At 46.1% G+C, this 27,084-nt stretch overlaps 1 long non-coding RNA gene across 3 annotated transcripts in view; it reads right to left on the bottom strand.

Moving 5' to 3' along the window:
• Positions 1–27,084, bottom strand: part of LOC113949099 — an 86,381-nt gene that overhangs the window by 45,084 nt on the left and 14,213 nt on the right. For all 3 annotated transcript variants that reach the window (XR_003528357.1, XR_003528356.1, XR_003528358.1), the window contains exons 3-4: positions 1,819–2,048; positions 1,577–1,731 (exon numbers count right to left, since the gene is read on the bottom strand). This is a non-coding gene — a long non-coding RNA (uncharacterized LOC113949099). The remainder of the gene's footprint in view (positions 1–1,576; positions 1,732–1,818; positions 2,049–27,084) is intronic.

Here is a 27,084-nt window from a genome sequence, read left to right as displayed (position 1 = left end):
GGTAACAGCAGGGGCTGGAGGTTCAGCTCCCCCCATCCCACAGACCCACACGTACACGTGCATGTACACGCCATCTGCTTCGCTCAGGAAGCCTCCAGTGAAAGAGGCTTTCTAGGAAACTTGAATAAATGAGCGGGAGGAAGTCAAACTGAATCAATCCATCAGGGCACGCACGCTGACGAACAGCTCGCGTCCCCCAAGGACACAGACTTGCTGGGAAGGTGAAGGGCCATGTTTCAAGGGCAGAAATCAGGCAGAGAGAGGGAGAGTAGGAGGCAGGGGCTGCCCATGGGGGGAGCAGGGTGTTGAAAGGGGGATGCAGGAGAGCGGGAGCTGGACCAGGCAATGAGGGTGAGCCAAGCAGCTGCAGTCCCTTGACCAGGCGCTGCTGGGGTGGGTACCACTTCCATTCCTCAAAGGAGAAGGTGGTCCAGGAGGGTGCAAAGAAAGAAGAAAGAAAAACAAACTCCTGAAGAAGAGAAGTAAAACAAGTGAAAAACAGACTCTCAGCTCTGTCCTGACCTCTGCAGAAGCTGGAGGGGGACTCTGACATATCTGAGGTGTGGGGAACAAACTGTGCATGTGCAGAGCATCCTCAGGATGTGCATGGTCAGTCTAACCCTGTAGAAATATGTGTGAGCTCCCTTACCCATGCCCACTCATCTCTGAATGGGCTGCCTGGCATCCAAAACGTCAAAAGAAAGTCTAAAGCCCTCACCTTCCACCCAGGGAACATTTTGGGGCAGGGAAAAGAGATGTCCAGGGTAACCCTCATCCAGGGAAGTTCTGCTGGGAGGTGATGTGGTATGGAAGTTGAATGACACCAGGCCTGCCCAACTATGAGAGATAAAACGTGATCCAGCAGCTGCAACCTCAAGCCAGACAAATGCAGATTAGGCATAAGATGTGTTTCTCTCAGGAGGCTTAATTAACCACTGGTACAGCTTTGGAGGGCTGTGATGGATTCCCCATTACTGGCAAGGGTCCCATTTGCATTTGGAGGTGTCTCTGAGCGCTCTGCTCTTGTTCAAGCGCAGATATTGATCTAGCAGCAGAACTGTCGGGGGAACAGCCCAAAACCTGGGCTCCCCAGGCCATCAGCAGTAGTGGAGCTTTCCACTACTGTCAGTTTTGGCACCAGTGGAGATTTGGGCTGGCACCAAAACTGAGAAGAGACAAAGACTGGCAGATAAAACCCAGGATACTGAAACACCTCTGATCTCAGTGGTGGATTTCAAGTGACCTTGAAACCTGTGATAAGGTGCAATGACCATGAGGACATGAACATCTCTGCTCCATGGGGGCTGTTCCCATGAAGTTATTGCTTATTTGCTCACGGCAGCACTGCAGTGGGCAAGCCACATCTTGAATGTCCAAGGCCAAAGGTGGGCATGGCTTTGCCTGCTCTACAGGCTGTGAGCAGTCTCCAAACCATCCCACTCTTCTCTTCCCTTACTCAGGGTGCTTGCACAGCTGTATGGCTGGGAGAGGCTCAGGGTGGGGTTGTGGGCTCAGGAGGACTTTTGCAAGATACTGGGGTTGCCCCCAGCTTGGGTGCTTGAAGAAAACTGCTTACCTTGCTTAATGAAAAATTGTGTTTTCTTGCAAGGCTTCTATCCCTTAGAACAGTTTCTGGTAGTTAGCTATGGAGTGAGTCACTTTTCTTTGTGCCTCAGTTTCCAAACTGGCTGAGAGGCTGAGTCTGTTCATCTTGATTCAGTCATAGCGCTCCTGAGGGAGGAGGAGAAGTTGAAGCAAACCTGGAGCCCACAGCTTCCAGGGGCAAAGCCTCACAGCTCTTGATATCACACTTCTTACCAGCACAGTCATCTTGAGAGGGTTGTTGTGATACCCCAAGAGGCTTCTAGCCCACGGACACTCAGCAACTGTGACCGCAGCGTGGCACTACATGCTGTGCATCTCCCTCAAGCTCTGCTTCTTCATGGCATGTCCGAGGCATCCCGACTTCCAGGGTTGGCTGGAGCAATCCCCTTTGGGGCAGGATCCCAGGAGCAGTGTGGTTACTCCAACAGCTCAGTGTAGCCAGCCTTGGAGGGAAAAGGGAAGAAGGGAAAAAAAGGACTTTTTCAGGTTCACAGCAAACCAGAGCATCTCTGGGGAGCAGGCAAATCTTTCCCAGATGCAGCAGGATCTCCGCATGTATAAGTGATCTCTGTAATAACCCTCATCAGGGCATGGCATTCTTCCCATAACTAAAATTTGACATACTCAGACTAGTAAGCAGAGGAAATATTTACTGCTTTTATTAATAACCTGAAGAGACCTGTGCCTTCTGTTCTTTAGCCATAAACTGCCAGCCCCATATGGAGAAGATTTTCTAATGATCCTTCAATTTTCCACAATCCTCTATCGAAATATACAGAATCATTTCCCATTTCTGCTGAAGGTCAGTAATTTCTGAATTACTGCAGCAGTCCTGATGGTGAGCTCTCGCTGTCTGCAGGTCAGGAGAACTCTCCTCCGCCAGAAAGTACAAAATGGGGATCAGGCCTTTCTGACTACCTAATCTCCTGCACAGCAAACAAGAACTACAAATACTGTGAAATAATGTCAGGAAAAAAATCTGGTTGCTGTTCCAGCCCTTAGAAAGCATTTTCCTGTATCCACTGCTGCCCTTTAAACTCCAAGCAGCTAAAGCAGGACCTGCTTTCCCAGATGACCATTGAATTTATTTCCTCTTTGTTTGTTATTGTGTCTGGGATCCTTCTCTTTGTAAAATCTGTGCACCCATAGACAAACACACAAACACAGACACATACACAGAGATCTCCTGCCCATGGCAGATCCCATTGCTGTTCTAAGGAGAAGTGTGGTCAATGACTGTTAGATTAGCCTGGGGCTGGCCCACCTGGGGTCTATCCCAGGCCTGCAGGTTGCATCTCTGTGATGTGCTGTGCCTCAGCTCCTTTGACTTGAACAGAGGAGGGATGATTTGGATCTCCTTCGCAAGGTGCTTTCAGATCTAGAGACAAGAAGAGCTGTGTTATGGTATCAGAGCCTCCCGATCCCATCATTATTTTGCATTACTTTGATGCCCTTGAAATCAAAATATCACACTGTGATTTCATTAGTTTTCAGAGAGGATATCAGCAATCTTTCTCAAGTGTGTGCATGCGTCAGGTGAGGGGCTGAGGGTGGTGGAAGTTACCTGAGATGAGTATTAATGACTAACAGCTCAAAGCTCCAACACTAGCAGTGAGAACATCTAAATCTAGATTGAGGCACTTAATTAAACCTTTAATAAACTTCCTTCAGCAAGTGGGCATAATTCTCTCTTGCTTTTTGAAACCATGAATTAAAAGAAAGAAATGTTGTCCTCTCACACTGAGGAGCATGTTACTTCTACTTTACTTCAGCATGAGTTGGTATTCAGAGAGGAAGAGTATTCAGTGTTCAGCTCCCTCATTTCATCACCCAGGGCAGCAAAATTGAAGCGCAGAAACTGATATTTCTTTGTATCAAAGTCTTGATGCAGTCAGTGTCTTTGCAGGACCAGGGCAGTCAACTGGCCGTTTTTGGCTAGCTATTTCAAGGATATGAGTCAGCTTTGCATTAGGATTAGAACTCCCCCCAGCTCTGATCAAGAATGTCTGGATGCATAGGACGGAGGTCCCTGCTGCCAGTCAAAGTGGACCCCAGCCCAGCACAATGACCCATGTTACTCAGTATTTTACCAGTGACTTTTGTAACCAATATATAAACCTTCATTTGGCCCAGCCCAGGTAGGTGGCCTTCTAGTCTTCCTGTTGCCATGGCCCTGGCTCAGATAACACACAGAAATAATAATATTAAAAATCCCTAGCATCATTAAGCTGCTATAATAATTAAATTTTAGTACTTAGCCCTACCTCTTACTCTTTCAAGAAACACAATGGCATTCCCTGACTGTGTTCATTCACCCTGCTTCTCCTTGGAGAAAAATCTATATCACATGCCCTGTTATAGAGGGAATGAATGATAACACGTCCATGGTCATCCATGCATTTCAGTGCACCAGATGGGAATATGGTATTATGTTTTAAACAGTTTTCTGTCCTTGAGTGGCAGTCACGGTGTTCCCTGATTCACAGGGAGCTGGAAAACTGCCAGAACAGCCGCAAGCCTGCAACTAGGTCTTGCAAGTTTGGGCAGATTAGCCCAAAAGACTCCTCGGAGATCTAACCATGCTTTGAGTGATTTCTCTGTGGTTTGTTTTTTTTTTGTAATTGCACCAGAAGTGAGACATGTTATTCTGGATCTGTGGAGGGACATCTGTGATGTCTAGGCTGTGCTTGGAGCTTCAGGACGCTGAACCTCCCCAGAGATAGGCAGCAGAGCTGGTTGAATGCTACTGGTCACACAGCCAGGCAAAAGCAGAGCATGGTCCTGCTCCCTGGTGCCGTGCTCACAACAGTCTGAAACACATGTCTAGGACACAGCACAGCAAGTTTTTAGTGTGCCCTCAAAGGAGCAACTTACTGCAAAACAATGCTGCCTTCAGGAGCCTTATTGTTTCTTAAAGGTCAAAGCATGCCCAATAATACCTCAGTATCTTAAGATTTTAGCACTCTCATGAAGGCAAATTGAAAGCAATTATCCTTTCCAGTAAAACAAACCCTGAAGAACTGGGTTCTCCTTTCCCTTCTTTCCAGTCCCTTTGTTAGTGTAAACTGGACATGCTCTGAATTTAGGCTGGGGCAAGTGGAACTGGACCCAAATTCTTTTCTTTGCACCAGGGGAATGGCTGGGCAAATGGAGCTGGATTAAACTGGAATAGCACCTGCTCACTGACAAAGCCCTTACACCACCCTGGGCTCAGAGATGTCAGCAGTGCCTCGTGTGCTCTGATGTTCATCTCCCAGGAGACCAAAGCCTCCAGAGACCTGTAGGTCAGAATCTGGGGAGTCAGGCAGGATGTGGGGGTGGCCACAGGATGGCCAATGCTCATCTGCCACCCACAGCACATCCTCTGGCTGCACCATGGTGTCCATCACAGACACCCCATCCTGCCCCCCTCCCCCACCAAGAGATATTTTGAGGGCCTGTTTTGATCTCCTTTGCATGTCAGTTATGCTATTTCTGAGCATTTTTATTTTTATTGTTTTCCGGTGGTGAGCTTGTCTTACACTCTCGCCTTGATCTTTTCCACTTCCTCTCGCTTTCATGCCTCTTTCTTTCCCCGACAGGCTGATGGGTTGGGTGGTTTTGTCACAGCTAGTGGATGAGCTGTGTCCATCCCACGTTGGCCACCCCCAGTGGAGACTCCTCAGGGTGGTGGGAGTGCAGAGTCAGCCCCAGGGGTGTCCATGTGGGTGCCATCACCCTCCTGCCTAGCTGGGTGTCTCACCTGTTCCCAGCCACCACCAGCCAGTCGCTGTCATGTGGAGAAAGAAGTGTTGACTCATTAATTCTCACAATGTAGGTTATGGTTAGGCAGATGAGTAAAACATCTTCCAAATGGTGCAGCACCACAGAAAGGAAGGGTTTGCCCTTTAATCACTCAATTCCAGAAATGGTAAAACAAGCCGGGTGCTGACGAAAGGGGCCATTGGGCGACCATGTCAGCTCCCTGCTGAGGAAACCCAGCTCCCACCTGGGAAGCTTAACTTTTGTTTAGTTTGGTTACTCAAAACAGACATTCTTCATCCAAAAATGGGGAGGGGGTTGAGGGGGAGAGAGCTAAGGGGAACAGCGGTATTTGGCAGCTGAGAAGGAGAGAGAAAGAGAAAGGTGACTCTAAACTTTTTTTCAGCAAAATCTTCCTTTCTGCACCATCTATTTTTTGTTGTTGTTCAAAGTATGATTTTCCTCCACAAATCTTCAACAAGACGTTTTTTAAAAAACCTAATTTTCTAAATACCAAAGACCCTGAATCTAAGCAGGTATCGATGCCAGATCTGTTGTAATCTTAGCCTACACTCAACACTTGTGGAAGAAATGCACAACCATGAATCATCACAGTGATGCTTTAGCAGAGTTTTATTGAAGCAATTCCTGTGGTGAGATACAGGACAGAGTCTGATACGCTGACAGGATCAGCATGCACATTTCCACAGAGAAGGGGTAAAAAGCCAAGTGAAAAACCCAAGTGGTGTGAGTTCGGGACACAAACTAATGGCCAGCTGAAGACCAGCAAGCAAGCTGTGACTCAGGTAAGTACTGCACACCTGTGGCACAGGCAACTTGGATGAGTGCTACTGAAAACCTGCAGATTCAGTGCAGCAGAGAGAGTTGCAATAAACAATGAATCATTTATCGTTAGTATTGTATCATCAGGTGGTTAGTGAGGGTTTTCTCTCCAGCTAGGTTCTTGTCTTCCAGTGGAGCAGCTGGGATCAGCTGTTTGGGGAGGTGAACAAGTGGCATGCGTGCCTTGAGTATCTGAGTCAGGCTGTTCAGCCTTAGGCTCCTCTGAATAGCCCGCAGCTCCCTGCAGAAGGACAGCATCAGCACTGCCCTTGCTTACTCTTCTTCACACTCCTACTAGCACAGTGCCCCATCTTTCTTCTTCCTCTTTCCTCTTACTTCCTTCCAGTCTTACACTTAGTGGATCTGATTCCACACTGGTCTAACTCACTGTAGGACTACCAAAATGAATGGTGTCAGGCAGAATCCTCTATGGCACTTGCTGGGCTGCCCATGAGCCCTTGGTTCTAACCCAAACACAGGGCAGATGGTTAGTTAATAGGTGGCAAGTCCCCAGTCACTTCAGTTAGGGTCAGCAGTCCAAAGGGTCAATTGGGAACCAGCTGTTTATCTTTCCCAAGGCTTTGTTTCTCATTTATCACTGCAGGGGAAAGCAAGGATACCTGCAGCAGGGAAAAGCCATGGTAAAAGCGCTGAAACAACCCATGGTGCTCAGACGCAGTGATAATGGCAGTCAGAGAAGTGCTGAAGTTAGATAGCAAGAGGGAAGGGGGGTTTGGATTTACTCAGGTGTAGTTTGGACAGTCCAACCAGCTATCTCTTTCTTCCCTCCTCTTCAATCCCAAATTGGTCTTTAAAGAGAAACAGCTTTCTGGAGACTTCTCCTATACTCATGACCTGGGGCAGCCTCAACCTGAGGTAGCTCTTCAGAGTTCATGAGGCTTGAAGCCATATGCCAGGAAAAGCCCATAACAATCTTTTAAAAAAAACCCAAAAATATGAGAATATCTGCTGCAGAGGCAAATGTCGCTCTCTTTCCCAGAGAGCCCTCTCCCCAGGGCTGGGTTTGACCATCACTTTGCAAGTGTAATAAAACAGACAGGAAATTCAGGGACTGGCTTCAGTGCACAGGCACTGCCCTGCAGAGATACCCACGCCTGCCTCAGCGCTGCTGACACACAGCCTGCGAGCAGGACAGTCCCACTCATCCCCTGCATGGCCTGAGTTAATAGTGCTGTGGGGAAACAAGGTCTGTCACCTCCAGCAGGGACTGAGCTGTCACGGATGCCCCAGTGTGGGTGCCTGAAAAAGTGTGCGCAGGGTAGGTCTGGACAAAGCACAGTGTGGTGCAGACATGCCCATCAGTGCCAAAGCAAGGCAGTCCCCTTCTTCTCCTCTCACCTGCCTCTGTCACTTTTGTTTTACATCTCTCTTTAGCTTCTCACACCCTGCTCATGTCCAAAGTTTAGCAATTCATGCCTGGCATAGGTTTTTCCTGCTTTCCCCAGTCCTCTTTATTCTGTCAGATAGAAATACCTCCTGTCCCCAGCACACTGCTGTGTTGTGTCTGCTCCCCTGGGAGCACTGGCCTGGAAAGAAAATCCCAGACTAGAGATTCACAGTACCCTGCCCAAACCCAAGTACTATCCTGTCTTGTCTTCTTGGCGCTGTGATTTCTATTGAACTCTGCTGCTCTGAACCCCCTTCCCACTCACAGTCTCCATTCATCCCTCAACCACCTCGTTCTGCTTGATTTTTTGATGTGCTAACATCCCCCCCAACTTGGGTAGCTTTACTCCTCTCTTGCTGGTGCCCTCCACACAGCCATACATTCACCTTCCAACCCTGCACAGCCCTGTGCTTGCTGTTTTTCCAGCAGCTGCCCTGCACTGTCCAGTGCTGCCTCTTTGCTTGAGCAGAGCCAGGCACAAGCCCCCACTACCACACTCCACGTGTGGCTCCCCATAGCTCATCCCACCCACGGGCAGCAGCACATGCGGGGGAGCAGTGGGGATGCAGGGACAAGCTTCAGAGGGGACGAGCAGGGAAGCTCATCCTGCTCTCTCCACTACACACAGCTTAATCAGCCTCTTGCTTTTTCCAAGTGTGATATTCCCACACGGAGTGAGAGAGGTTTCAGGAAATTTCTGCTCCTCTCAAAATCACTTCTGATTTTTCTAGTAAAAGCGTCTGCCAGCCTCCTGCCGCCAAGTTGTTTTTTGGGTTTTTTTTAATACATATACGATTCAAGCTGCGTTGGCTCTACTCCTGAAGTCTGGCAGGTGCTCAGTGACATATGTTCTGTGATAAATGTTTATTACATAAGTTCATTCAAGCTAACATGGATTTTGAGATATAGTCAGCTCTCATTATACAACTTGCCTTCAAAGCTCAGTGTCCAGATTATGCTTTTTCTTGTAGGGATGTCTCCCAGGGTTTGTTTGCTCCTTCCCTGATTTAGCCAACTCTTGATTGGTTCATCAAGGTAGTTAACAAAGCACTCAGACCAACTCAGGGGAGGGGAGGAAAAGGAGCAATTATAGCTTCAGCTTGTTCCAGCTCATTATTTTAATCACTGTGTATCATATTTGGCAAAAACATCTCTCTACAAACATTAAAACTTCAGAGCTGTCATCGCTTAGAAACAAAGGGTCTGGTTTTGCCAGTCCCCAAACATCAGTCCTACCTTAGAGCTGAATTGCATCAGGTTGTTATCACTGTGTCTCTTTGGAGGAGTTCCTCCTGATTCCTGCTGTTCCAGGGCTATGGATACAATTCACACTGTCTGAGATTTCCAAATGTGTTCATCTTCATCCCGGCTCTTCTAAAAACTTCTTATTATTGTTTAATCTTATTTTAATAGAATCCAGTCACTTTGTGGGCTGGTCTTTGGATGGATGAAATTACAAGTGCTGTAGTATAAAATCCTGAGCATCCTGTGCAAGTCCAGGGCAATACCGGTATCGAATTTCTCCTCTTAATGTGCATCAGATGGCAAAGCATCAGGATAAACTCTGCTTTGGATGAGGAGTTTGGAAATGGCAGGAGTCAGAGCTGCCTTTGGGCTGTCTCCCATGTCCTCAAGTTTGAACCTCTCCCTGGGCTTCACAGAGTCTCAAACTCATTTGACTCACCATGTTTTGGCAAGGTGCACAGATTAGGTGCATGCCTGTGTCCAGAAGCAGGGTGGTGTGCCACTCTGGGGAAAAGCCTTAGCCTTGGTTGTAAAAGTTTTGTGTGGGGCACAGATCTCCATGTTAGCTCTTAGGGATCAGGTTGATCTTACATGTTATCACTCTTGATGTGCAAATGCTTGTGCAAACTGGATGAATCACATACATTTTGCAAACATCTCGTGACTCTGTACTCTCTGGTGAGTTCAGCCTTGCCAAGGCAGAGCTGGGTTTTGGAAGGTACAGCAACAACGAATGTGACTTTTTCTTCCACCATTTGGGAGACCAAAATGTCACGACTGTCTATAGCAGATAAAGTCCCGCCCCTTTGCCCAGGATGAGCCCTCTCCAGTGAGGCTACCAGAGCTCAATGAAGAGGAAAGCAGGTTTTTTTACACTTAGTCAGTTAGGGCCAGCAGTAGCAATAAATATTTTCTAGTCGACACGTGTCTTAGCTGGCAAATTCTGAAGCAAATCCAGGGTGGACAGGTTGGTGCTAAGTGCCTGTGCCTCTCTAGGTCTGCAATCCATGCATTATCCTCCTATCCTACATTTGTTGTTCAAGCTCTTAGTCAGAAACAAACCCAAACCTGAAGACGCGGCAGATCTACAGATGGGAGGTTTACAGTTAAGGGACAGCACTGGGCTATGACATGTGGTTAGAGTTACGATGTATGCCTGGGCTATTATGGTTGAAGGGACAGGGTCTTTTTAAATACAGCTGCATTAGATAATATGTCAAGCCTTCACTGAATGCACCAGTTTTAGTAAGACGTGTGCACGTTATTCAAAGAATCTAAGGTTAAACTTGCTGAGCTGTAAATCTCTGTGACTGGCATGTACTGCAATTCCAGAGTGTCCTGAAGCACGCCTAGTAAAGGAGACATGGGGAGGATGTCACCCTTAGAATCAAAAGTCATTCTAGATCAAAAATGCAGACTGGAGAATTTCAGCTGCCTCCGCTCGTGCTTTGCCTTGGGCTGATTATTATCAGCCTCATGTTTTGGAGGTTTGGAAAGGGTAAAATGTGGTGGACAGAGGAAAGAGGATGAAAAAAAGGAAGAAAGGAGTATTAGAGGGAAAGCAATGTTACCAAAGACCACAGACTGGTCTTTGGTTTCTCTTGTATCTTTGGGAGGAATTGGCTGACCTTCCTGCTAGATAATTCACAGCGGAGAGCACAGAGAAAACATCTCCTCTGCAAAGAGGAGGAACCCAACCAGAACAGCTCACTCTTGAATTGAGTACAGATGCAATGGGTGGCCATGTCAAATGGATTTGGGCAAAGCAAGAGGTCAAGAATTGTGCACTGCATCATCCCTTTTAGAGAATTCCCTCAGAAAAGGCTATGGAAAACAGAAAAATTTATCTGAGTTAAATCCCAGCAGGGAGAAACTGGCTAATACGGAGGGGCAACTTGGCACAGTCAGTCCCAGAAGCGCTGTGGGATCAGGGTTTCTCTTCTGGGACAAGGTCATGCTGGAAGCAGGGATGGGAGCAGCAGGCAGTGGTGAGGTGGGACAGGAGCTTCTCTGGAGACCATATGTCTTTGCATGATCTAGAATTAAATAAAATAATTAAAAATAATAAACCAGCACCACAGAAAGATCTAGATAATTAACCTGTCTCTCCCACGAACTTCTCCTGCCAGGCTGCCCCGCTCTTTGCTGTAACTGGTGTCCAGCCCCTAAAGAAGTCAGGAAGCACCTGCACTGGCATTTGCATGCACTGCAAGCTTTTAGAGGCAAGGACCTTCCTTTGGTGGCTTGTGCTGGCAGCCTTCAGAGCCAGGGGTCCTTGCTGGGGCACACCTGCAAGGCAAACCTTAGCAACCAGGTGTCCATCTCAGCTACTCGGAGGTGAAGCATCTTGTCTCTGGCTGGGCAGATGACTCAGACTCAGAGTAAATTAGAGTTAGCTTGGGTGGAAGTGTGATGTGAGTGTCTAGCCATCACTTGTGAGGAGGGTAAATCACATTGTCACAACCCCATTAAGAATGACGCGGCCATTCTCCACCCTCAGAGAATTTGGCCCAGACCTTTTCAGTCGGATCCTTTTGGTAATTTGATTTCCCTCTGCATTAAAGACATTAATGTTACAAGCGCCTTAGATGCTGATGTGACACGTGGGCCAGTGGTTTTCCACATGCTGACATTCAGCCCCTCTGAGAAATGTCCCAAACACCAAACTGCTTTTGGAGCATCCTTACCCCAAAGAGAGCTGTCACAGTGCTGAAATTATAGCTAAGATCACTCTTTAGAGAATCAATTTGCCAGACAACCCTTATCCTCGGGGAATATGACATTAGCATGGTGTCTATCATCAGTCAGTCTGCTGCTGAGGGCTCCCTGATCTGCAGGCATTTGAGTATTCCCCAGTCTGAAACAGGCCACTTAAAGCATTTTAAAACTCTCAGATTCTGGGAAATCCAGTCTAAATTTTTCAGGAGGGACACTGAGGAATGAGACTGAGAAAGGTATCGCTGGAGATGTGTCTTCAGGACTTGCAGAACCACTCACTACAAAGTGCTTCAGGGCTTTGTGAGCTTAGGTTAAGTTCACAAGCCCCATGAAAAGTAAGTGAAAATTATGATGTTGATTTGATGTTTTCTTGGTTTTCCAGAGGGAGCAGCATTCAGGCTTTCTTGCTGAATGGACGGCTATGTTCTCTTTCAGGCATGAAGCAACTCCTGTTGTCTCTCTCATAAACAGGTCTGGCAAATACTTGGGTTTGCTGCAAAGCTTTGGGCTTAAGCTTTCCAAAGGCAACTCTTCATCATGAGGCCTCCATGTCTGGGATGCTTGGGCAGAGCTCACAGGAGCAGTCCCTCCTTTGGAGAGTGCTGAGCACCAGGTCTCCAACTGCTGCATCCTTCAAAGATCCCTCCAGAGAGATGCCTCAGACACAGAGCCTCTTAAAGGTCTGGTCAATCCTGAAAAGCCTGGTATGACTGTAGGGTGACTTCACTCTCTCCCAGACCTTTGCTCTTGCTCACTCAGCCCCATCTTCCAAACCATCATTAGTTTTCAGCTCTTTGGTGAATTCTTCTCTCACATACCTTTGCTCTACTGACTTTCCTACTCAGGATGTGGATGCAGGAATCAGCCAAGAGACTGGTTGTGGTGGATTAGGCATTAAGTCATTTGCATTTCCTCACCACTGCCAATTACTAGTATTGCAGCAAAACACAAGGTGCACACACCGACTGTGGCTGCTGCTCCTGATGGGAAAACCAAAAGGGAGCACTCCTTCCGTCACAGCATTCGCTGCACATACAAACAGCAAGTCCCTGCATGTTTTCAGGTTGTTTTGAGTGCCTCTCCTTCCTCACAGTGATGTGCAGGTTGTACTAACCACCCTGGGTCCCACCACTGCACTGCACTGCCCTTAAAAACAGTTTGGGGTTTGACCAAAGAAAAAACACCTTCCTTGGGAAGAGCTGATATGCAGGGAAGTGATTTTGTCAGAGTTGCTTGCTTAAGCACGTGGAGACGACCGCTCAGGGTCAGCCACAGATAACAAGCCTTCAGATGACAAATGGCAGTCCTTGGCTGTACAGTAAGGGGTGTATGTTCCCAGCATGCTCCCTCTGAATTATTGCAATGGTAGCACTCACTTCCCTTCTCTGGGAAAGAAACAAGAGCAAAGCAAGCAAGAACTAGCAGCAGATGGTCCCTCCTGTGCCCAGATCGTTCCAGCCAAAACAAATCTACATCCCCAGCTGAAGGGAAGGGTACAGGAATAGAACAGGAGTGTGACTCAGATCCAGTGACTCAGACAGCAAGGCAAGGGGAGAGAGGGAGGGGGAGAGGCAGAACCTGGCGCAAGAGCCTCTTACGGATGACAGTGATTATTGCTATTATTCCTGCGAGTGCTTGCGGGCACTGACAACTCTCACTCCTGTTCTCTTTTTTAGGGTTGTTTTTTAATTTTTTTTTTCCTGTGTCTCTCTCTTTCTCACTCTTCCCTTTTGTGGGAAAGCTGTGAGCACCCTGCTCTGCATCTTTATCTGTTTGTGAGCTGGTAAATAGCCAGCCAAACACTTGTGTGCCAGATATCAGATAGGCTCAGCTGTTTGCATGCCAGCAGAAAATGCCACATGCCCATCTTCCCTCTGTCAGGGCAGTAGCCTGTGAGATTCCAGGCATGGCCCCATCTTGCCTCTCCCCTCTCATCCCCAGCCCACTGGCCTGGGGTGCTTTTTCCATGTGCCTTCCCACAACAATGATTGTGAACGAAGATGATGTTTGCCCAACCTTAGCAAGTCAGATTTTGACTAATGAAGCTCAAGTGCTGAACTGTTGGTTTTATTCTGTTGGGGCTGCCAGGCAGGTCAGATTAGCCACTGCCACTTACTCATGCCTAAGATGTTTTTGTGGCCCTTGATTTTACCACAGAGGGGTGGATTCACATCTTGATACCCCGTAGATTATATGAAAGGCTCTGCAAAGCTCCTGAAAAGCACTATCACTAGAAAAACTAGGCCATTGGGTGAGATCATGCATTAAGCACTAGGGGCTGGCTGAACAATCTGTCCCAGAAACCAGCCTTGGATTAGTGCTGTGCTGTGCTCTGGCCCTTGGCACAAGCACAGGTGGGACGAAGGGCCCAGATCCTGCCTGGCTGCACTGAAGGAAAATTACCCTGTGGAGCAGAACATCCTGCCTTGCCAGGTACCCTGGTCCTGGGCACAGGGTGTCTGAGCAGTGAGCAGAATGTCCTATGGAAATGCACCGGCAGCATTTCTGTTTCTCCACCTCCATCCCAGGTCATCCTCTTGATGTCTTCCCCACCAACCACCAGGCAGAACTCAAAGGCTTCTGAGTTGTGTCAGACCCCAAACTGTTCCACACTAACCCCACTGAATGGGATCTATTCCATGGCAATATGCTCCATAAGGACTGGCATTGTATGTTAATGACTCTTCAGCAAAGTCCACAGTGAAGATATATGGTTCACACATGCAACTTGTGCGCTGCAGTTGTGTCAATTGGGATGTTTGGAAGAGCCATAATGGTTGTGAAACATTGATCTCATTGACTTCCAGCTAAACCAGGTGCCCTAAACTGTGCAGACTGTGACTGTGGCAGGTGTCCCATGTATTGGATTTCATGGGTGACAAGCACCAGAATATATCTCTTTTAGGACACAGAAGTATTTGAATACACCAGCCTCTCTCCTGAAGTGGGTCCTGTGACTAGTATAGTGACTCAGGACTCAGCAGAGCTGGCTGCTAATTTATGGTTTACTCATCATGAATGCAGACACAGGCACCTGAGTCCTAAACTGAAGAGTCCTCAGGGACAGAGGCAATGCACAGACATGAGCATGTGCTGGCCCACGCACTGCTCACCAGCCAGCGAGGAGCTCAAGAGAGCCCTGTGGTCACTGGCCCAACCAACACATCTGGGTTGAGGGAATAGGACCCAAAATTGGAGGACCCCTGCCTGCTGGGTTTGGGGGGTTTTCTCCCATGGGTAGCAGAGATGGAACGCAGAGACTGTTATGTCAGAGCTTGGGTCACTTGCTGAGGGGCATTAGCCCAAGGAATTTGAAAGGAAGAGACAGGTTGAATTTATATTAAAAAAAAATTTATATATATATAGTTATATAAACTATATAGCTATTTTTAATTTTGATACTCACTCTGGGTTTCATTTAACTGAACAGGATACAGGAGGTAAAACATTCTTGATAGCTACATGATGTGAAGGCCCAGTGAGCCGTCACACATGAACAGCTTCCCCCTTCTTTGCATGTGCTGGTGAGGCCTTGACCTGTTATAGACCATGGCAGTGCTATATTTTCACACATATAATGTGCTGCTTTTTTAAAAAAAGTGATTCAGCAGTAATGCAGACTGCATGCACGTGTGAGTAACTCAAGGGGAACTTTAACGTAAAGCCCCTTCTCCCCAGTAACTCCCCCAGCCCTGCTATGGGCATGAAAATATAGCAGGTTTTCTTCTCTTTATGTTCTTGACCACCTTGTACAATGCTCTACAGAATGAACTGCCTAAATGATGAAGGATGGAGGAAAGATCACAAATCTTAGGGTCAGGCCATCAATCTCCTGCTGTCCATGTTGGGAGAGGAGTGAACCTTCCTTTCCCAGCCCAAGCTGATGCCTCAGAGGCATAACCTTTACAAGCAGATATACTACTGCATGATCTGATGCTGTATCTGCCACACTGTTATACCCAGAGGCTGTTTCCAGGGGAAAGTTTGCATGACCTAGATACAATTTTGTGGTTCTTGCAGGGAAAATAATGTCTGAAGTCAAAACATTCAGGTGGGAATTAGGGGTTATTCTACATCAAGCTCTGGCACAGGCTTCCTATGTAAGTTCACCAAGCAACAGGGATGCTAACTATGGTGACATCCAGATCAACAAGGCATTTTATATGAGAGTGGATTGGTACCAGAGACTGAGACAGTGTAGGTGGGGGGGAATCATTACCTTGTGTAATCTGACCCATAGAGTGCATAACGATTGCTTTTGCCTACCTTCCCCTTACCAGTGCTCTGTGACTTGTGCTCTCCCAAAGCATGTCTTCCAGAAAGGTGTTTAGTCATGATCTGAAGATACCAAGAGAAGGAGAAGCTGCCCCTCCCTTTGGTCATTTGTTCCAGTGGTTAATCACCTCTTTGCTAAACACGTGCACCTTGCAGCTAATTTGAATTCGTCTAGTTTCAGCTTCTAGCCAGTGGTGGTTTGTGTTTATGCTATTCTCTACTACATTAAAAAGCCCTGTCCCACTCACTGTTTTCCTACGATGAAATTACTTATATGCTGATCTTAACTCACCCTTCAATTTTCCTCTCCTTCCCCCTTTGGGTGCATGAAACAGATCGAACAATTTCGGTATCTCGCTCTAAGGCATTTTCTCTACTCCTTAATTCATTTCTGTGGCTCTTTCCTGCCCTCACTTTAACCACCTTTTGAATATTAAAATGTGAGCCCCAGGCCTGGTTGTGTTATCATATCCACTTTAGTCTCAGCGCTTTATGTGGAGGCAAATTAACCTCCCTGATCCTACTTACTACTTTCCCTGTGTGCTTAATCCCAGGCAGCCCTTGCCCCCGCTTGCCAGGAGAGGTGTCTGCGCTGAACCACTCATCCATAATGACCTCCAGCCCTCGTTCAGGAGCTCTGCTACATGCAGCCAGTAGTGCTGGTAAGGAACAAACTCCCCTCCTCCTCCCTCCAGATACCTTGGAGTGTGGGCTGCAGGAATGCATTGCAAGTGAGCCCTGCTTATGCAGGGGTCACCATCCCCCGGCATGGCTGCCTCTTCAACCACCTTGCCAGCAAAGAAAGGGATCCATGCCCTTTGTCAGCACCCATTTTACATTGTCTTCCTGATTGCTGATTAAAAAAATACAGGGTAAAGCAGGACTGAGTCCCAAACCTGCTTGGAATTTGTTGTTCGATGATGAGTCCTCACTGACAACAACATTTTGAGATCTGTCAGTTATCCAGCTCTCAATCTGTCTCACATATCCTCTGGTTCATACTATTCTGTGCTATTTTTTAAGCAGGATGTCATGGTTTTAGCTCAATCCCCTTGTAGAAAATCTAAGTATAGCATATCTGCGTAGTTACTTTTATCAGGCAACTTTGTAATCTCTCAAAGAACTAAATCAGGTTTGTTAAGTGCTATTTTCTCTACAACAACATTGAATCACATTCACAGAAGGGAATGCTAACAAGCTATTAATTTTATTATTATTAAATTTATTATTCCTATTCCTCTTATAGTTTTTTATAGTCATCTGCTGTCCTCACCTAACTGGGTGAGAGACCAACCTATTGTTGGTCTCTTGGATGTTGGTTCTACCAGTAGAATCGCCTAGCAAGATCACAAAGTACCCTGGCTTAGCTGACCCTGAGGGGATGGCAGTGCCCTGGTGAGTGCTGTGCACAGCAGTGGGTTTGCATCGGAGAGCATGGCCCAAAGCAACTGGTTCTTACAAGGCACCGGCCAGACTGTGGCTGCTGTAACAGGGGTACATCTCTGCAGGCCATCTCTTGGGCTTGGGCATGTACCACCAAACCATGCTTACCTGAAACACCAGCTCCGGGACAGGGAGTGGGAAAGGGCTCCGCCCCTCCCTGCTCCTTCCACCCTCCTCTAGGTGGTCTGTTGATACCTGATCAGGAGGATACCATGACTTCATTGTGATAAAGATCTGGAGGAGAAAGGAAAAAGGGATGTTCTCAGGTGTTGGATGCTGTCTTTCTTGCAGAACTGACGAAGAGTGGCTATGTTCAAGTCCCTTGAGTCAGCCCAACTTTATCATGCTACAAAGCAAGGCAAAACATTTGAGTCTGAAGTCTAACTGATCAAGTGAGCATCCCATGGGTTTCTAACACTGCCCTAAGATGACCTGCTTGGTGATTTTGCTCTGGTGAGTGTTGCAAAAGTTTGTCTCTCCTTCGCAACGAGGATGCACTGCAGGGAGTCACTGGAAGATTGTGCAGCACCTGCATGGAGCTAGTCCCCTTCTGTGTGGGATGTGTTAGCAGCTGAAGAGCTGAGCTCCTGCTTTTCTTTATGTGCTCTCCTGACTCAGCCAATCTGTGTTACAAGCACAGCTGCACTCAGGAGAAGAATATTTTATAAAGAGAGTTCGAACTGGCTCTTCAGCTGTGGTAACTTTTCAGCTACCACCTCTGAAGCACGTCCTTCCTTCCTGATGGCCACGTCAAATGGTTCTGCAAAGACACTGTGGAAAGAAGGCCCAGATATGCAAAATTTGATAGCCACCTCTACTTCAGAAATGCTGTTCTCATCACTTCCTGTCTTTGTATGATTATTAGCAATAAAACATGTTTGAGGGATAGGCAGAATATAATCAGTTAGAAGAGAAACATTCCAGCCAATGCCTTCTGAACACTCCAGTATGTCACTGGCCTTAGGATCATGGGGGACTGGGAGGACAGATTCTATTTTACTTTCCTAAGAAGATAGGGGCTCTCATGATTTATGTCACAGTAACCAAGATCTAAAAAAATATGCCATGTTTCCACTGAAATTTTCTTTCTCAGATGTGCCAGCTGCTCTTTTTCACACTTTTGCTGCACATTTACGAGAGCGAGAAGGAATGCACACACATACATGCACATACACACAGCTGCAGCCGTGAGACCAGCCTGGCCTTAGCCCACACAGTGCTTTTAAGCCCAGAGATGTATTTAGCTAGAGCAGAAGAAAGAAAAAAAAATTAAAATTAAAAATGGTTGGTGTAACTCTGTCTGGATTCCCAAACACCTGCACCAGGGTTTCCTGATATTTCTGCAGACATGTGCATCAGAGATACAGCTGCCACAGTGCTCACACAAGACTTTAACTTTCATTTGATTGTGACTCTATTTTCCTTTCATTTTCTCTTACTTAAAACAGAGCTGAAATTTCACGTACACCCAGAACTGTAATGGTTGCAGTCCATGCTTGAGAAAAGTATCCAAGGCTATTATACCAGTTTAACATCATTTAGGCAAAGGGCTGCAAGAGGCTGTATGTGCTCTGTCAGTTTAGTTGAATTTGAATACATGAAGAACAAGCTTAAACCACTCTAGCTGTAAGGGATTTTAAATAAGACTGAACATTTGTGTACAAAGAAAGCCTAATTTGATGATGTTGTAGCTTTAGGAAGGGCAGACCTTTCTTGCTGTTTTAAGGGAAAAGATAAATTTTAATTTGTGATATTTTTATTCCATCTGCAATATTTCTTGCTTGATGAGTACATTATTTTATCAGATGCTGAGGACATAAATAAAATATCAGGGCCAAATTCTCAATTGAATACATTCAAACATTCAAACCGTCTTTTCTCCGGCAGGTATTCCTGAGGTGTTTAGAGTCTTCTGACTTTTCTGGGGCATGACAATACTCACTACTGTGGTCTCTTACTGAAAAATGCCCAGTTATACCACAGCTGCCTCAGACAAGTAGTGCCAGGAGTGAGAAATGCAGGCCAGGCAGCCAGTTCATTCATCTTTCTCAACTTAGAAAAAAGAGAATGGGGACTACCACTTGGTGTTTCTACATGGTTTCACTCTCTGGTTCTCATGAGGTAGCAAAAAGCTGAACATTCTTTAGAGGAAGTCAAGCAAACAATTTCAAGGAGATTTTTTAAAAAACAAACAAAGAAAAAACCCCACAGCAAAACCAAACAGCAACAGCTGAAATGTTTCTCTTTATCTTAGAGATTCTGTAAAAACCCTTGCTTAACTAAACCTAGATTTGGGACCTACACCAACCTTAGAGTTTCCTTTAATTAAAACATCATTCACAGTTCAACTTAGGAAGAAACACAACAACAACAAACACAAACTTCAGAAAACAAATGAAATGACATCTGTTCTTCAGGCAAGGCTCCTTTGTCCTGAATTCTAGAGAGCTGGTTATTTCAGGAGAGAATTATGTGAACAACTAAGATTAAACAGAAGCAGCAACACACCCTGACGCAAGCTTGAGGGTGTTGAAATCGCTCTGCTCTTCTCCCCAAAGACATTTCAGATCCCATTTCTTGAATACTGTTTATGTCGAAAGCGCTCACATTCTGATTTCCTCTACAGCCAGTTCGCTGCTCTTTGCAGTCTCTAAAAGCATCATCAAGCGTTTCCTCATTAGATAATATCATCACACACCCTAATGATTAGGCTCAATGAGTCACCTTCCTTTTTAGAGCCCTGTATTCAATCCAGAATTGTGTATCCTCTCTCCCTTGAAGAGAACTCCCTCCACATAGAGATGTCTCAGGAGACCAGCCCAGCTGTAGCAACAAGTTCATTAGCCAGCCCATTGTGGTGGATACTAAAACCCCTCTGTGTGATGGCAGAGACAACCAGACTGGTGTCAGGGTTAGGGGTGCTGTGTGCTGGGAGCAGTGCAGACACTTCAGAAAGGGGAGCTCTTGCCTTGAAGAACTCTGAACTCTGAAAAGTGAGAAGCCAGCTAAGTGGTTAGTGAAGGACTTTAGGGATCAAGAGGACATTAAACAATCAGTGTAATTGTAAGGACTTGGGATGAGCAGAGAGAAGGGGCTAAATACACCAAGTCTATGGGGAAGGATAAGAAAGAAGAAAATGCTGAATTGAGACAATGAAACTTTTGTAGGCAACAAAGCAGAGGCTACTAGAAGAGGAAAAGGGATGGGTTCCTCCTGTTTGATTACAAAAGCCTTTTCCTGTCATCTTGCCTGCAGAACAGGTTTTATTATTTGTCTCATTTTTTAATTTCAGGTGGCATTAACAGTAATTATAAAAAATAATGGTATCTCTATTGGCATATGCAATATTTACATTCCAATAAAAATCTACAATTTGTAGGCAGAGGCCAGGAAGGTTTTTCCCTAGAGTCTGTGGCTGGCAGAGGGGACTGGTGGGGCACGACAACATCCTGTGGCCACCTGCACAAGCAGCCAGCTTGGCTGGGACAGCAGCCAGGCAGGGAAAGCCTGTCACTCTCACAAAAGTTTTCATCAAAGGGCTTTCCTGCCCTTCCCCTCCATCACTAGTGAGTGGTGGACTCTTCAGGACTTTTTCTGGTTTCATGTATTTTTATTTTATAAACATTGCAAAAAGCAGATACTTCCCTGGAGAAATCGCCATTTGCATCCTCTTGCTCACAGATATTTGATAGGGCTCCCCTCTTGGCAGCATCTGAATGCCTTGTGTTTTTAATTGGGTTCATACTCATATTTACCCCTCCCATGCAGGGTAGTTGTATGCAGGTACACAGGGCTGAAACAGAAGCAACCAAGTCCAAAATATGAATCAAGAAGTGGCCTCCTCAGGTGCCATGTCTCAGCCTGAAATATTCTGACAACTTTTAGCTCTTGAGGCATCCATATTTCTGCTTCTGCCCTTACAACAAACACAGCAACTAGCTCTTGGTAGTGTTGAGCAGCATAGCCTACACATCCAACATCTCAAAACTAAGTGGAGAAATGCTTTAACTTCCAGTAGGACACTTTCTAGATGTTTTCTGAGCACAGCTTGCACCAAACAAGCTGCTCCCCTTTTAGGGACAATGTTTGCATGTTCCTTCTTACTCACCCTCTCACTGATAGGATGTGCCACCATGTGGGAACACATCCCCACTGCCAAGCTATAGGTTGCCCAGGCATGACTCCCTGACTCTCCTAGTGAAGTGGTGACTCACTTCAGCCTCCTGGTTAAAGAACTCATGATCATCCTCTCCACGATCAAATGTAGTGTATTTCTTCTATGCACGGAATCATAGAATGGTATGATCATTTAGACTGGAAGAAACCTCCAAGATCATCAAGTCCAATCATCAACCTGAAACAGCCAAGCCCACCACTAAACCATATCCCTAAGTGCCACATCTACACATCTTTTAAATATCTCCAGGGCCCACTGTGAATTAGGTACCTCCTCCCCTTTCTACACCTGGTTCCTGGAAACCTTCCACCACCACAGGGGGTTTTATAGCAGAGGGTGGAGATGTGGGACCAATAGCCCTGTATGACAAGTATCTATTCACAAATGAGCCCTCCTCTTCAGCTGCTGTGGCACAGAGTGATAGAAAGGTCCCCAGTTTGGAAGTCTGAGTGCTGGTCACAGAGAGAAAGGCTCTATACCCTCTGCTATACAAGCCATGCAAAATGAGCTTTGAATGAAGGGTTACTATAAACATATTCTGACAGCTCTTGCTGAGGACAATAGCTTGCTCAGAGCTTACGTGTACCCTTCCTCTGTCTCTCTTCCCCTGGGGGAATGGGTCCCTCTAAAGCTGCCTTCCTCATGCTGCTGACGACTTATGGTCCACTTGGCTCTTTGGACCCAGGACATTTCTCCCTAAGAAGGAGAGTTCTCTTCCACTCCCATCCTTTCTTAAGCATCGCTTAGGTTTCATTGTTTTCATCATCAAAGAAGACCTCTCAAACACTGTCCCAGTAAGTCCTGCCCAACAGAGGAGGTTTTGTGCCATGCAAACTGGGGAGAAGGCACAACTGCTCTGTTTTGTGCCTGTTCTGCCTTGATAATTTTTTACTCCCAGTCATCCCCCTCCTCCTAGGTCTTTTCTCCAGAGGAGGTACTCTTGTCTCCCTGTCATTGTTTCATAGACACACGCTTAGAGATTTCCCAATGGTAGTATGTGGCAACAATGAATCCCCAGTGCACGGAAATGCACATGAAATTGTATTAGTCACACACAATTAGGCAACGCAGAGTCACCATGCAATCAGGGGAAGCCTAGATGCAGATTATTGAGGCGCAGAGGTTTTTGATGAACCATATTGTCACCCCAAAATGCTATTATATGAGAAATAAAGCATTTTCCCCGAAAGGGGCTGTACTGGCCAAATTTTTCAATTTGAATTACATTTTAAAGGTTGGAAATTGCCCTTTTATCATTTCTGAAATGAAAAATTAATTTCATTCAAAATTACTTTTGATTTCACAATTTAAGCTCATGAGTTTTTTTTTTAACATGGCTAAATACAAAACACTTCAAAATTATCAAAACGAACCAGTGTTGATTGCCCCCGTTGAGCTTTTTTTCACACTTTCTTTATAAAAATGCTCATCATCACCTATATTTGCATTTAAGGAAAAATGTTTAAACAAGGAAAACATTTGCAGGACAGAGCAATCATGAGTGGCTCAGCTCTAACGCAACAGCAATTTCACCACCCCCTTGTTACGTGACTGTGATATGCCATCTTTTCTTCTTGACATCTTCCAGAGGATTCTTGCTTTCCTTAGGAGAGGTTCGTGGCTATGCAGTATTTACAAGCTGCAAATCCACACCAGACCTTTCAAGACACTCGCTAGTCCACACAGAGATTGAGGAAATGGATGTGATTTGATTTGCCCAAGCTGAGTGGGGCCTCAGTGGGGCTCAAATGGCTTTGACAGAGCAAAGAGAGACCTCTGCGTTTTTTTCAGTCTCCAAGTGAGATTTCCAGCATTGTTTCAAGGCTGCAATCGGCGAATTACCCATCATTATAATTCCATTATAATAACTGGAGGCATGTTCAGTAGCTCAGCATGTTTCCCAGGGGTGGAATGTCACAGGCATGTCATTGCACATGCCACAGGTACTGCTGGTCAAGATGTTGCCTGAGACACAGGACCTCCCCCATGGGGGGCTGGGAAGGCAGCCACACATGCCTGAAACTTCCTGCGCGGCACCTTCCTGACTTCTATGAAGCACTCTCTTTGTAAAACAGAGCCAAGATTCACTGAAGCAACTAGCTACCACCCTGACCAGTGTCACCTCAGCACTTCCTTGGACCAGCCCCTCCATCTGCACCCCTTGCCCTTTGGACTATACTTACCCAACATGCCCAACCACCACAGCAAGGCCACCCTTGCAGGAGAGCCTGTGAGGTCCCTGGGCACTGCAAAGGTGTCTGACACCATTTACACCCTGCAGTCCTTGGATGCTCTGTGCACTTTCAGGAGCTGTTGGAATGGGGAGCAGCAGCAATAATTACAGAGCAGCAAAGAGGAATTGCTGGGATCATGCTCATAGGTCCTGCTTGCTTTTGAACTTCAGCCAATGAAGAGTACATGGCTTTAGCGGCCTCAGGGTTTTGCTAATGGGATGTATTGGAAGTTTTATCAGGTCAACTTTGATAGCATAATGTTCATGCTCTTGAGTTACCACAGAACATTGGACTGTTGGCGGGTGCCTGAGTTAAGAGGCCTGTGCACACCACCAACACTGAGAGTAACTTGCTCAATCTGGGAACAGATGCCAAGGAATCTGGATCCCAGTCTTTTGCCTTCTTAAACCACCAGTTTTCCTCCTTCATTGTAGAGAACAATTTATAACCTACCAAGAGACACTGTGTCTGATGCTGACCAGAAGTCTATTCAAAAAATCTTGCATAACATGGGTGAAAGCAAAACTACAGTGTGTAACAAACCAAGGTAATTCCAAACACAGTAAAAACTGAAAGACTGGGATTTCCCTAAGACAAGTCTCATGTGCCTAGGCTTCACAGGAGTGAGGTGACAGCTAGAAAAGAAGGCTGTAGTGCCTAAACAAGCCATTGAGAATATGACAATAAACAATTTGGTTTGAATTATCTTGCATTCAGTATTTTACAGTAGGAACAAGACAGAGCATAAGACAGGAAATGCAGAGTAAAAACTCACTAACCACAAGTTTTTCCCAGTAAGAATAAAAAAAAATTTAAAAAACCCAACAGCATTAAACCCCAAAATATTTAATGCATGTTCTCTTTTGAAATATTCTTGTTTCAAACGCAGGAGGCAGGGCTGCTCACATGCCCAGCTGGCAGCATGTCTCCTCCGCTGAAGCAAGAGTTATATCGGTCATCTGATTCCCGTCTTACATAATACAGAGCTCTGCCTGGCCATGATGCAGCTGGAGAAGGGAAAAATAACCAGAGCTTTGCTGAAACACACTTGTAACAGTGGGGCCTTAGTGTTGGTTCACCACGGTGTTTCCAAAAGTTAATTTTAGTAAAGATACACAGGGTGTTCAACAATATCAAGTGTCCTCTCCTCCAGCTGTAAAAATTAACAGGATGTTAATTGCTCTGAAGTCATTTGTTCATGGACTCATTCCTCCATGCGGGCCATCCCTTTCAGAAAGTCTAAGCTTGTGTGCCCTGGGTGACCTGAGAGGTAAAGTGCTCACATATGTAGACACACACACACATAGATGGATACTTGTCATGTGTACACATTTTGTATGTCGGCTCAGGGAGCAAAGGTCTCCAAAGAGCCCCCAGCTGTTACTTGCACAAAGAATATCTCCCCAAGGCAGTCTGGCCAGGTCTTATGCCCCAAGATCCCTGGTCCTCAGAGGATCAAGGGCAGAGTCAGGGCCCATCTCTGGTGTAGATGAAAAGCACAAAAAATATTTATTGTTTTGGCTCTTCCCTGGAGTACGGTACCCTTGCTCAGACAGTCTCCCACACCACTGCCTTGCCCACGTCTTGTACCCACAGTTTCTCCAAGCATTCTGGTTAACAAAGCCAGCCTGACCAAGAGGAAATTAAGCTCTTCTCTTTTTTTTTCTTTCCTTTTTTTTTTCTTTTATCAATCATTCATCTGTCTCTCTTGTCCTGTCACCACAGAGAAGATGTGGTTGCTGGATCCTGAGGTTGCCTCTCTCTACCCTCTGAAGCAGCCATAGAGGATGGTGCAGGAAGAGGAACAGCAGGAATTCAAGCCCAGACACAGTGTTGTCTCACAGCTTTCAGTTGCTGGATCCTCAGTAGTCCTTAAGAACCCTTAAAGTACATGTAGGTTTGTGAACCTGCCCTGTTTCCATGCTTGTAAGAGTCCTTGTTTGTTTTTCTTATGGTGGTCTGCAGTGTGTAGCATGAGTGCTAAAGGGGAGCAGCATAAGCACTTTCTAGTGATTGGAATTTTTCTTGTAAAAAAAGCCCCAAGCAGCTTGCTACTGTGTAGGCTACACATAGGAGCATCCCACTTCACTCCAGAGTTGGTTATCATTTAAATAGGAAAGCATTCATCAAGAGTAAGGAAAAACGTCTTTTCCTCACTCCCATTAGCATCAAGAGCTCAAGGAAATCTTTCTCACAAAAGAAGACTTGAGGCTTTCTCCTAATGCTGCCTTTGATGTGCTGTGTCTTTTCCTGTCACCTATACACGTATACAGCAGTAGTTGTACTTGTTGGTGTATCCTCAATAGATTAATTTGTCCTGATATGTGAAATTCAAACCACCATAACTCCCCTTCTGCCCTACCCTCAGATATCTGTCCATACCACAGGAACTAAGCGCTTGCCAGGGCCGTCAGCCCTGCACAGGCAGATGCTGCTCAACTTACGGAACTCTTCTCTCCTTTTTCAAGTGGAGGAGATTTCACTTAGGAAAGGTTTGCACAGGGAAGGGTTTGCACAGGGAAGAGATTACATCTTAAGGCTTTTTCTGCTCCCTTTGCACTTTTGCTTCTCTCTAAATACAACAAGGAAGCTCTGTAAATTACTATTCCATGGATAAACCCAATCTCCTGAAAAACTTGCTTCTCCATTGACCTTTTCGATCCATTGAGCTTTTATGTGACTTGGATGCTTTCTTTAGCTAAATATTTTTGTAGTAAACATTCAGTGTATGGATGGTTGTTACAATTGCAAGCTCTGTGGGACAGTCTGGTTCCCTGCTTTGCACCTTGCACAGCCATAGCCAACACAATGCACAGCTACAGCAACAACATTCCTATGGCTTTTGAACGGCACAGACTGTGACTGACTTTGTCAGGCACAATGGAGCTGTTATCATCAGTTGCTCTGAGAAAGAAGTTTCCAAATTCACCTTTTTTGCAATGTCTGAGGAGAATGGAGGGGGTGTTGAATTTTATCACGACCATATTAGAAAGATGAGTCAAATATGCCACAGGGGTGCCCATCAAAGAGCAGAGATAAAAGTACCGAATTCCAGCAGCAAATTGTGCCTGGCAGACACGATGAAATAATGCTGCTTGAAGGGAGTGAGGGGAAGTGTCACGGCACCCCAGGTGCTAGAAGTGCCTCTGTGAGCACCAGAAGAGTGAAGTTGTCTTTGCTGCCACGCTGCAGACTTTCTGTCTGACGCTGAGTGAGTCACTGACGTGTGGCTCACTGCAGGAGTGCAAGTGCCTGACTGCTGTTATGGAGCAGATCATCCTCAGTGCAATCACACAGCACCTACGGGATGGACAAGGGATCAGACCCAGCCAACACGGGTTTAGGAGGGGCAGGTCCTGTCTGACCAACCCGATCTCCTTTTATGATCAGGTGAC

This window comes from Corapipo altera, unplaced genomic scaffold, assembly GCF_003945725.1.
Source record: "Corapipo altera isolate COAL_440 unplaced genomic scaffold, ASM394572v1 113, whole genome shotgun sequence".
NCBI lineage: Eukaryota > Metazoa > Chordata > Aves > Passeriformes > Pipridae > Corapipo > Corapipo altera.
The sequence above is the reverse complement of the archived record's forward strand: the minus strand, read 5'-3'. Positions and strand labels throughout refer to the sequence as shown.